This window comes from Mytilus galloprovincialis, chromosome 9 (genome assembly GCF_965363235.1).
Source record: "Mytilus galloprovincialis chromosome 9, xbMytGall1.hap1.1, whole genome shotgun sequence".
NCBI classification, from domain to species: Eukaryota; Metazoa; Mollusca; class Bivalvia; order Mytilida; family Mytilidae; genus Mytilus; species Mytilus galloprovincialis.
The window spans coordinates 15961253-15973323 of NC_134846.1; positions in this window are offsets into that span (position 1 = coordinate 15961253).

Sequence of the window (12071 nt, forward strand, 5' to 3'; positions counted from 1 at the left end):
AATTTAAATAATTCCAAAGAACCATTGGTATTGATCGATAAATCTATTTTGATTGCCCTGTCAGCAAAAGTTTGATAAGAAAATAATATAAATGTCAATAAAGTCATCCCAATAGCTGTTAACAACAATCATATTATGTCCCAAGAATTGTTCATTTTAATAAATTGCTACACAAAGAGAAATAAAAAGAAAAGAGTGAGTCAAACAGACGAATATTCTACCCTTGCACTTTATTGCTTTCGAAAAATAAAATTGGAGCGATATGTCCCTTATAAAATTAACAGTACCAGTTTGTCTGTACTAGATGCACATTTATGTACTTCCGCTGGGTAGATTTGTTTTTTAATTTCATCAATTTAAAATTGTCTTTCTAAGTAAGTTTTATTGGTAAGGGTTTATAACGGTCAACATTTATGACAAAAATAGTTGCTTGTGGAATTACATCAACTATTAAAGCTTTTAAGAACAGGTAAGATAGTTCTCATAATTTCCAAAAGATCTTTTTATATCCAATTTTGAAATAATTAAGTTGACATTGTCATTTGGAGCATTTTATAGCTGACTATGCAATATGGACTTTGCTCATTGTTGAAGGTCGTGCGGTGAACTATATTTGTTAATTTCTGTTAATTTTTGTCCCTTTTGGAGAGTTGTCTAATTGACAATCATACCACATCTTCTTTTATTATGAATATCTACTGTTAACCAACATACACGAAAAGTCATATACACTCCAGTTAAAATGTTGTTTGTCTGAAGGTCAACCTGAAATGTAACTGCAGTTCCCTCTGTTTTAGTACATGATGTTTTATTTCCATCAGTTACTTAACTACCTGGTTGGCTACCATTTGGGGTTTGCTCGACTAAACCGTCTGATGCCATGTTATCTATAAAAAAAATGTATGTAGAATTATTTTTCTACCGAATGTATTGAAGGTTACACTTGTTACATCAACTAAATTAAACAGCTAATTATTTGTTAATCTTAAGCATGTCATAATTAGCAGGACGTTTTGTCAACAGGTGTGGTTTAAAATATACATGTCATTAGCCTTCAATTCACTACACATGGCATATGTGACTAGTAAGATCAAAGAGTTAAGGATGTCAAAAGTATAAAATTCGTAAGAGAAGACTTAAATGGCAATATTAATAACTTCTAATAAAAAAATCTTCTAACAGTACACACGATCAAAGAGTTTTATAATGTGAGCGTCAACACAAAAAAACTTAATCAGAATAGCCAGTATAAATAAAAATAAATAAGATGATGTTATATGGGACAACTATCCACCAGACACAAAATGAGGTAAAAGTTAATAACTATACGTCACAACGAGTAAGAATTATACCGTGAGCACAGTGAGCTGTAAAAGACCCGCAACAAATACATGTGAAACAATACATAAAAGTAACTAATGGCCTGATAGGTTGTGTTATTACAAAGTAAGTAAATATACAATAACTTACACCTGTCACAATAGTTTCCGGTTCGTCTTTCCTTGCAACCATCAGTGCAAACTCCAGTAAATGTATTGCAAATATCATTTAAACAATTATCAGTGTTACAACCCCAAACACAAGAACTATTTCCAGGGTCGCAATGTTGCTCTATACAATTCTCGGAGCACAATTCCTCGCAGTTACTTCCCCAGTGGCTTTTTTGACAACCTGAAAAGCACCATGATACAACGATTAATATTTATATAAAAGAGAGGTGAAAGATACCGAAGAGACATTCAAAATCATCAGTAGAACATAAATTGACAACGCCATGGTGAAAAACGAAAAAGAAAAAGACAAACAAACAAACAAACAAACAAACAAACAAGTAATTTGTCATAATATATAAGTGTAACAATACAAATGTTAAGGCAGGAGAAACATTGCTATTACTTGAGTTCCTAGTTTTCTTGGTGTTTTATTTCCTATACAGTTATTTTGTTTTTTTGTCATGTATTAAGTTCCTGCGTTTTCCATAACTTCAAATTTTAAGGATAAAGTGTCCAACCGAATGCCATACACTATAATGTTATGTAATAAGATGCAATCGTATACAGAACTGTATTTTTTCATTTGAGAATTTTTTGAAAAGGAATAATAAGTATACATTTGAAATTGTTTTAGGTTGTTATCTTTCATAATCCATATAGTTCTCAAAAGTACAAGGCGTATAATTTGTTAAAGTTAGTATTAACTTACCAACTATAATTGATTGATTTGTGCTTAACGCCTCATTCAGCACTATTATTATATTTCGTGGCAGCCAGTTTTAATTGGTTGGGGAACTCAAAGTAACCAAAGAAACCACTGAACTACGGTGGGAAAAATTTATAATCATAGAAAATGAAAATTGGAGTCGAAATGCCACGGGATTTTTACATTTGATATTTTTTAGTTATTATTTCCAAATACGAAATAGCGACCAAATGTTAACAGTCGTACATCATATCATTATACAATAAAGTACCTAGAGCTTTCAGATTATTTCAATATATATTATCTAAAGCTAACAAATTTACTCCTTTTAACAAAAATAAGCTAAGACTGAGGGTAGACTTCTCAAAACATTTATAAAATTGAGAATGGAAATTGGGAATATGTCAAAGGTCAAAAAGACGACCAAAGTACAGATAACAGCCGAAACCACCAATGGGTCCTTCAACACAACGAAAAAATCCCGCACTCAGAGGTTGGACTCGTCTGGCCCCTAAATAAAAATGTGTAATAGTTCAGTGAAACTGGACGTCATGCTAAACTCCAAAACATATAAATGAATTTAAATTAAAAAAATAAACAAAACTAACCAAGGCCAGAGGTTCCCGACTTGAGACAGGCGCAAACATGCGGTGGGTTAAACATGTTTAGTGAGATCTCAACACTCCCATCTCATATGAAAATCAAGCACAATCCCTCCTGTTAGTGGTTTAGTGTCATTCCGTTATAAAATATATGAAAAGAACTTAACCCGTGTCATGCCAACAACTGGTTTTGGAATAAATATGTTTATTTCCGATGCATTATCAAGTATTCTTATATAAATATCATTGTTTGATGTACCATTGCTTGTCTTATTTGTCTGTGTATACTATAAGGTCTAAATTATTGGGTCTTGCCTCTTGCCTCTCGAAACATTAATCTTATTGTAAGAAAAGTACTAGAATTAGCTTTAAAGTGTTTTTTCTTCTCTAAAACAGTGGAGCAGTTCAAGTATTGTTGCATGTATTCTACGTCTTATCTTATGCATGAAATGCTGGATAATACTCATAGAAACAACAGATCAATGTCGAACATATTTGAGAACTCCAACCTTATTTTAATATATAAAGCTGATGCAATAAATTAAAAGGAATAAAAGATTTAAAAGTACACAGTAGGACATAAACTTTCCTTAAATAAAATAGAGTTGATACGGGATGAAACTGTACGCACCATTGATGGCAATGTGACATAATTCAACTATAGGTCCGCTGACCGATGATCCATCACGTGACCCTTTATTATCGTAGTAGATGACATATTTCCCAAGTGCACTACATTGATTAGTTTGAGTAATGTTTGGAAGACAAGACCAGTATCGGGATCCTCATAGCAAAGATAACCAACAGGTGGAATGGTTGTTGTATTAGTCACATATAACGCAAATCCATCCATGCGATTTGCAACTGTTATATAAAAATGGTTTGATTGGTCCAATACTCAATGGCTAGCCCTTACAAGATTTTAATCATAATTATAGTTCTAAAATGATGCTTTTCATGGGGTGTCCAAGAAATCACATAATCACATTTGTTTTGTCAATATAATCACATAATCCTTATTTGTTTTAAACAAGATAAATAAATAATCAGAAACACAGTTCTTGATTATCAAATAATAAAAAAAAAAACATGAAATATTTTGTCTGGTAATCAAATATCACAATTAAAACGGCCAATTAATCACATAATCAAAAACCCAATGAGGAGGCTCTAAAATTTTACATGAAATAAAGAAGATAACAACAAACTAAGTTTTTATCCCAACAGCACATTAGAGTTGACCTGATATGGATTTGAATATATTTGTAATGTCCAATTCGGTTATAAAGCCGTAAAATCAAGTTGGCTTTCCAATTTTTGATGCAGATTGTTCTCGTTGGAGGTAATTATACAGTTACGCCGCGAATGCACCTAATTTATAATGATTGCTTTCATACTATATCTTATATGTAAAAAGCCTAGCTTTGTTAGATGGTATTTTTTTTTTATAATATATTGATATATACGTACAGTCTTTTCTGTAGTAGATTACAATATCTGTGATGAAACCCAATCCGAAAGCAAACTGAAACATCCATCAAGCCGATGAATTGCTAGGGAATGTGTGGGAACAAATATTTAGAGAAAAGTCATTTGATATAGGTGGGTGAATAGCATACTGAGGTTTCCCTCTAACAGCCAGATGTGAACTTTGTGTAGCTGTTCCAAACGGCGTAAGATTATCTGTAAAATATAAATAAAAATAAAGCACATATCTTTAAATAGCATATTTTGGGGTATGGATGGTAAAACATGTTGAATTGCAAATTAGAGTGCTTTGCTGGTTTTCGAAACGGGTGTCATCAGCAGGGCCATGTTCCTTACACAAAAACTAATCCTCTGATCATTAGGAGGCATTTCATATAGATATAAGGAGATCCCATTATTTCATTTTTTTTTAATTTCTTCAATTTTCGCTTCTCTTGCATTTACTTTTTTGCTTAGTTCCCTTACGTGCCACGTCTGTTTGGCATTTGTTTTAAAACATCTATTTTTTTTAAGATATTTACTGCAATTCTTATTCATTTATTTTGACCACAACCCAAATATTCCGATAAGCCAAAAATTGGTTTTCATAAAATTTATGCCATTCTAAGCATTAGCTAAGTATTTTATTTTATTAAATGATATGAGTAAATAAGCCCTAATACGGATAAATCAGCATGTGCAATACTAAAAACGTTCCACTGTCGATATCAATCAAGATTTAATATTGCTCTTCGAACAGGGCCAATACGGAAAAAACCGGGCCAATACAGAAAAAAGCGGGAAAAAAGCCGTATTAGCCCTAGGGCTAATACAGGACGTTCACTTCCGGTTTTCAATTTTCTTACGCCATTACTTAACTTTGGAAGTATCGTTATGCATAAAAACATTTGTATAATATTTTTTACATTAAAGTCATAAAATAAACAGGTTAAATGATGTGCAATGTTTTGTAACGTCTTAAAGTTTTGAAACGGAAAAAACAGGGCCAATACAGAAAAAAAGCGGGGAAAAAGCTGTATTGGCCCATGGGCTAATACGGGACGTTCACTTCCGGTTTTTAGTTCTCTTATAATCATTTAATAAAAGTGTTATGAACTGGCTGTTTCTGTATTGGCACTGGTATAGATTCTCGGTCAGCTGTATTGGCCCTCGACCCTACGGGTCTCGAGGCCAATACAGCAAACCTTGAATCTATACCAATGCCAATACAGAAACAGCCAGTTAATAACACTATATTATCAAGTTACAAAATTCAACTTTGAACTATAATACAATATAGGGTCCTTACCTCACTTAATTTGTTTTTAAATGTTCTTGTACTTTCTTTGGTTGGATTTTCGAAAAATGTTGTAACTTAGATATTAGTATCAAAGCATGACAAATGTATGCTATATAACAATATAACAACGTACTTACCAAGCAGGAGAAGTGTTAAATTAACGAGGAAAAAAAGAAGATCTATTGTATTGTCGGCGGATAGAGAAAAAAATCTCCTAAAACACAATTTCCTTACGCGATACGTTCATATACGTAATGGACTATCAAATTATAATCCTGATGAAAGAAGATCTGGCAAAAATTATCGGAAGTACCAAATTTATAAAGATTTGCTTTGTTAACAAAGCTTAACTTACGTTGGCCTGTAACTCTCAGTAGGACAGTTGAATGGATCAGTAAGAACAGAAACATATCAATTATGTTTGCAATGTACATCACACATGTGCCGGCAGAAATGATCTTTTGCTAAAATGAACGGAAAAAGAGTATTTTTGCAATAGAAATAAAACCATTTGTTAAAAAATAAAAAAGAAGTTAAGAGCGAAATATAACCTGAAATAAAAAGATTTTTAAATATTAAAAAGATATGTTTGACCACGGCATGATACAATGAATACATTGTTATATGTAGACGTTGGTAAAATGGTTTCAATTCATGCTTAACCAAGAAACGATTGCTTAATGTGTTTTGATACATGTAAAAAGAGTTTTGTAATTGTAAATCTTATGCAAAATTTAATGCAAATCGCTCATTGAACGGAAATTATAAAAAAGAAGATGTGGTATGATTGCCAATGAGACAACTATCCACAAAAGACCAAAATGACACAGACATTAACAACTATAGGTCACCGTACGGAAAGCCTATTTCGTAATGTTTGACCTTTTAAAGTGTAACTTCCTCACTTTTGGTTATTTAACTAGTAAATATTTCCATAACATGATACTGTGCTGTTTCACATGTGCACTCGTCTAGTTGTTTATTACATAAGTAATTTTCTCATTGGCACTTATACTACATCTTTTTATATCTAAGTGCAAACTTAATGATACGTCTAATTCGTGAATATTACATACGAAGAAAGATGTCGGGATTATGATTATGACAATTGGAAAGTATCAAATTATATAATTATATTGAATTAAATTCAAATAATTTATGCCATGATACTGATAAAAGAGGGACGAAAGATACCAGAGGGACAGTCAAACTAGTTAAACGAAAATAAACTGACAACGCCATGGCTAAAAATGAAAAAGAGAAACAGACAAACAATAGTACACAACATAAAAAACTAAAGAATAAGTAACATGAACCCCACCAAAAACTAGGGGTGATCTCAGGTGCTCTAGAAGGGTAGGCAGATCCTGTAGATAAAAACATTTCATTTCAGTTAAAATAAAAACAAACAACACATTTTGTCATATCAGATTTTGAAAAGCATTTTTTTTACCCCTTTAAACATATTAACCAGGTAAAACATGATGAGGCAAATGTGTTTCTTACTAATTCATAATAAGGAAAATCTAAATGTATAAAAGTAAGAACATTTCTAAGGGGACAATACATTGTCAAGCTCTTAAAATAATGATTAAAAAATGTCCAAGCAAATAAAAAGCACTATTAGTTTTGTGCAATTGTCCTAATACGATATTTATCGGGTCAATAACATTCATATCGGGTGACCCGATAAATTCTGTATTAGGACAATTGAACACTGTGTAACGAATTCATCCTATTTTTTTATATTACATATTATTATATTCAAATTCAATATTAGGACAATATCAACAAAACATATTTTAGCTATTTAATCTAAAACTTTGAAAAATTAAAAATATTAGAACTATAAAGCAACTCAAATTTTATCTTTTTCTTGTTAGGTCCATGGCATAAGAGAGATAATTCCAATTGACGTAAGGAATAAGGGAGATAATTCCAATTAATGTATTAAAAAATTGTACTGAAATTTATTAGGACAATATCAGCCAATCAAATTGCGAGAAATTACTCTAAATCAGGATAAATAAAATTTCAAGTTTACTTTGGTGAATTTGTTTGAAAAACAGTACCTGAAAGACAATTGACATTTTATTTTTATCACGATAAAAAATACAAATTAAAATGTTAAGGTCATTCATATGAATTTTTGTCAACTATCTCATTCATAATTTCAAACGAACTTTTATCTGTTTTTAACTTTATCTATTTAAAAAAAAACCTTTGTTGTAAATAGATATTATTTTGGCATTTGAAGTTTAATAGTAGAAAGAAAATGTCCTGTTCAATGGATGTTTAATACTTAAATACAAAGGTTATTTCGTTTCTTTTGTTGATTAAACACAATATATAAAGTTCTAATACAAAAGGGATAATACTGAATTACATTTCGCCCGGAAGAAATTAAATAACAACAGTTCCGAAAGTTAATTCGGAAACTAACTCGTTTTGAATTGTTTTGACAGTATGTACACATATTATTGTTTTCATGTTTACCCACCAGAATTTTTTATTGGTTCATTTCAAATAAAATTATATACTTTTGCACTTTCATGAGCAATACGACGACTGCCACATGTGGAACAGGATCTACTTGTAACCCTAACGGAGCACATGATATCAACCCGGTATTTGATTGGGTTCGTGTAGCTCAGTTGTTTATGTTGTGTTTTATGTACTGTCGATTATTTTTTTGTCTTTTCCCGCTTTTTTCTAAGGCATTGCCAGTTTGTTTCCGACTTAAGAGTTTGAATACCCGGTTGGTTTATTTCGCATCTCTTTTCCCGCAAGTAATGTACCATCTTTGATCTTTCATTGAAAATAAAAGACCAAATTCCACGGAAGGCATAATACTAGTAATTTCTAAACAAACCTATGAGGATAATTTTAGATTGATTAATTTGGGAGACATGATACAAATTTAATTTAACTTCCAGAAATGCATGAATTATCGTTTTAACGTATTTTGGGTCGTCAATTCTCTTTAACTTCGTACTTTTGGCCTTTTATAACTTATAAATTCTAGCGGAACTGTTCATGCTGATTCTTCTGTAGACGAAACGTGCGGTCTGGCGTACATAATTTTAATTCACGTCTATGACGAGTTTATATATGCTAATAGTTTTCAACATTTATATATAAAATATATACTGAAAATCAATAAAACAGCAGCATGTGAATGATCCCTACCTAAATATTGGAAATTAATTTACTTTATCGAACATTAAAAAGGATATTGTTTTTGATCTAATCATGATGACGAAGAATCATTTACGACAGCAGGAAAATTCCATTTTCATATTTTATTATATTTACTTAAAAATATAATAATATTTAATACTATATCGTACTATCATATAAAACAAAAATCTCATACATCATACATTAGTAACCTGTCAATATTTAATTTCTAATGTGTATAAAACATTTACTTTCAACATATCTATGGTAAACAAGAATCATAATTTAAGAACAGATATTATTTTTCAATCACGTATGCTTTAATTATCAAAAGATAATAATTCAGTATTTAGTAAAAGAAACTTACCTGGAACAATTAACACATCAAAAGTAAAAGGAAGTATATTTGTATACTTTCCGAATAAAACTTACCTAATGTAACAGAACTGAAAGTGACCGTTTTGTAAAAGTCATACACATGACTTTTTACCTTTACAACATGAGACAACTCTCCACAAGAGACCAAAATGACACATTGATTAACTACAGATCACCATATGGCCTTCAGCAATCAGTAAAGCCCATACCGCATAGTCAGCTATAAAAGGCCCCGCATTGACAATGTAAAACAATTCGAACGAGAAAACTAACGGCCTTATTTATGTACAAAAAAAATTACAAATCAAATATGTAACACATGAACAAGCGACAACCACTGAATTATAGGCTCCTGACTTGGGACAGACACATACATACATAATGTGGCGGGATTAAACATGTTAGCGGGATCCCAACCCTCCCCCTTACCTGGGACAGTGGTATAACACTACAACATAAAAACGAAAATATAAGTCTAAATTAATGATTTTTCATGTTTAAAAAAACAGGAGTGACAATCAGCCACCTCCAAATGTATGTTACCTCTACGAACAAAGTGATATAAACTCCTCACTCAGATGCTAATTAACAGATGGATGCAAATGATTGACAGTATAGAAGTGAGGCGAAAGATACCAAAGGGACAGTCAGACTCACAGATTGAAAATAAACTGACAACGACATGGATTAAAATAAATAAGATAGGGTATGACATATATTGACTACTAAGTTATTTTTCACGTGATAAATTTCTATTTGATTCATTTGCCGTATTTCATTCTTATTGTGACATAGGTCTAAAGATCAATGTTATTCAATCTCAGGCAAGTGTTTGCAACATAAACTTTATGTTTCAATAGATGTTGTGGTTTGTGGGTTCTATCATGTAGATGGAGCATTTGTTTGAATTATAAAACAAATAAATACAAAATTGTATTAGTACAATTAGGAATTTTACAAGAAAACTTAAAAATTGAATCTTTGAAACTATAAATTATTTCTAGTATACATTTCTTTTTTAAATTTTAAATTTTTAAGTGTACAATTTTTCTCAAATTGTCAGGTTACAGATATTTGTTAATTCTCTTGCAAAACACTTTCGTGACGACTACTCATTTATTGTGTACGATATCCTTGTACAAATATGAACATGTGGTTTAATTGTAAATAAGACAACTATCCATCAAAATCCGAATGAAACAATTGATGAAATAAAATTATGACAGACACAAACCAACCACAATCACTGAAGTACAGGTTCTAGACCTGTACATATATAATATTGCGGGATTAAACATGTTGGAACCCTCCCATTAACTTTGTAGATTTGAGTGTCACTGCTGAGTCTTTCATATGTGTAACAAAATTGTGACGTACACAATTTAAATTCTGGCATCTATGATGAGTTTATTTGACAGTGGGGTTACAGTACAACATATACAGCATAAGACTAAATTATAAAAATCAGTTCAAAAGGGCTTAGCTCATAAGATCGACCTGAAGTACGGACTCATGACGTGTGATACATATAGAATATGGTGGGATTAACATTATTGAAGTCACCTAGCCGCCAGGCGACCTGGGAAAGTGATGTTAGAGTATAACAAAAGAAAACAAAATAAATATTACTTAAAAAGTTTTTCTAATCCAATGAAAATAGAAAAAAAAACATATAACAAAAAATACAACCGAACGTTGGAAATTAGTCACCTTCACACTTAGTCCATTTTGCTTTCTATTTAAGTATGTTTGCTTGTCATGTTTTGGAATTTTTGTCAGATTTTCGAAATCCTCTGGTTTTAAACATTTGAATGCCTTAAAAAAATTTGTCCATGTACCCCCATTTGTCTTTTTATAAATCTTTTGACACACAAATCAATGAATGTGTTTATAGATAGATGTTTTTGTGTTCTGTTAAATTGTTCCTTTTAAATTTGTTATACGATGATGACTGATGTACCCATATTTTGACTGTTTTATTTATTGTGTCTGTTTAGTTAACGCATCAATGTAAATATAAAAGAATTTGATGAGACTGTCATCAAAGTGAGAGGGTTAGCGCTATAAAACCAGGTTTAATCCACCATTTTCTACATTTGAAAATGTCTGTACCAAGTCAGGAATATGACAGTTCTTGTCCATTCGTTTTTGATGCGTTTTGTAATTTGATTTTGCCATGTGATTATGGACTTTCCGAATTGATTTTCCTCTAAGTTCAGTATTTTTGTGATTTTACTTTTTACATGTACAATCATAAGCCATTTGTAAAAGTCTTATAAAATCTTATTTAGTCTTTAATAGTTTTTGGGAACTTTAACAGGTCAATGATAAAGCTATGAAAAATCAAGAGAGAACATTTTCCCACCAAAATTCCAATGACTGATATCTCGAAAACAAGCACATTGACCCTATATTTTTTTTGCTTTTTTGATTCCTCAATTATTCCCCTATCAATATATACTAGTGTTATGGAAAGCTATTTATTTTGAAACTGAGCAGCGAACTTCCTTAAATGGCAAAAAAATCATCTTTTTCAATCCTTTAATAACCCCAAATCCCCATCTCATGCCCATGTACTTAAAAGTGTTTCCGTCACTTTGCTTTTTTATATTATAACACTCTATCAACTTAAATATTACAACCTAAATAGTCAATAGAAATGTACTTATTAAGTGGAAATCTTAATGTAAATATATGCAGTATCTAGAATCTTCTTACTGAAAAAAATTATTTTAACCGTACTGAATATTTTCTATTTTAATTATTTTGTAGTGTGAAAATCTCTTATGTAAAGTACTTAGGAGGCATACAATACATTCAGGGCGGAATGAGAAACCATTATGAGGAAATGTTATAAGTATAAGTTTATACTTTGTAATTATATTTTATGTTAAAAATTTATTTTTGATTTTGTTTGAAAAGGAAAGGGGTGGTGTGAGTTTGTT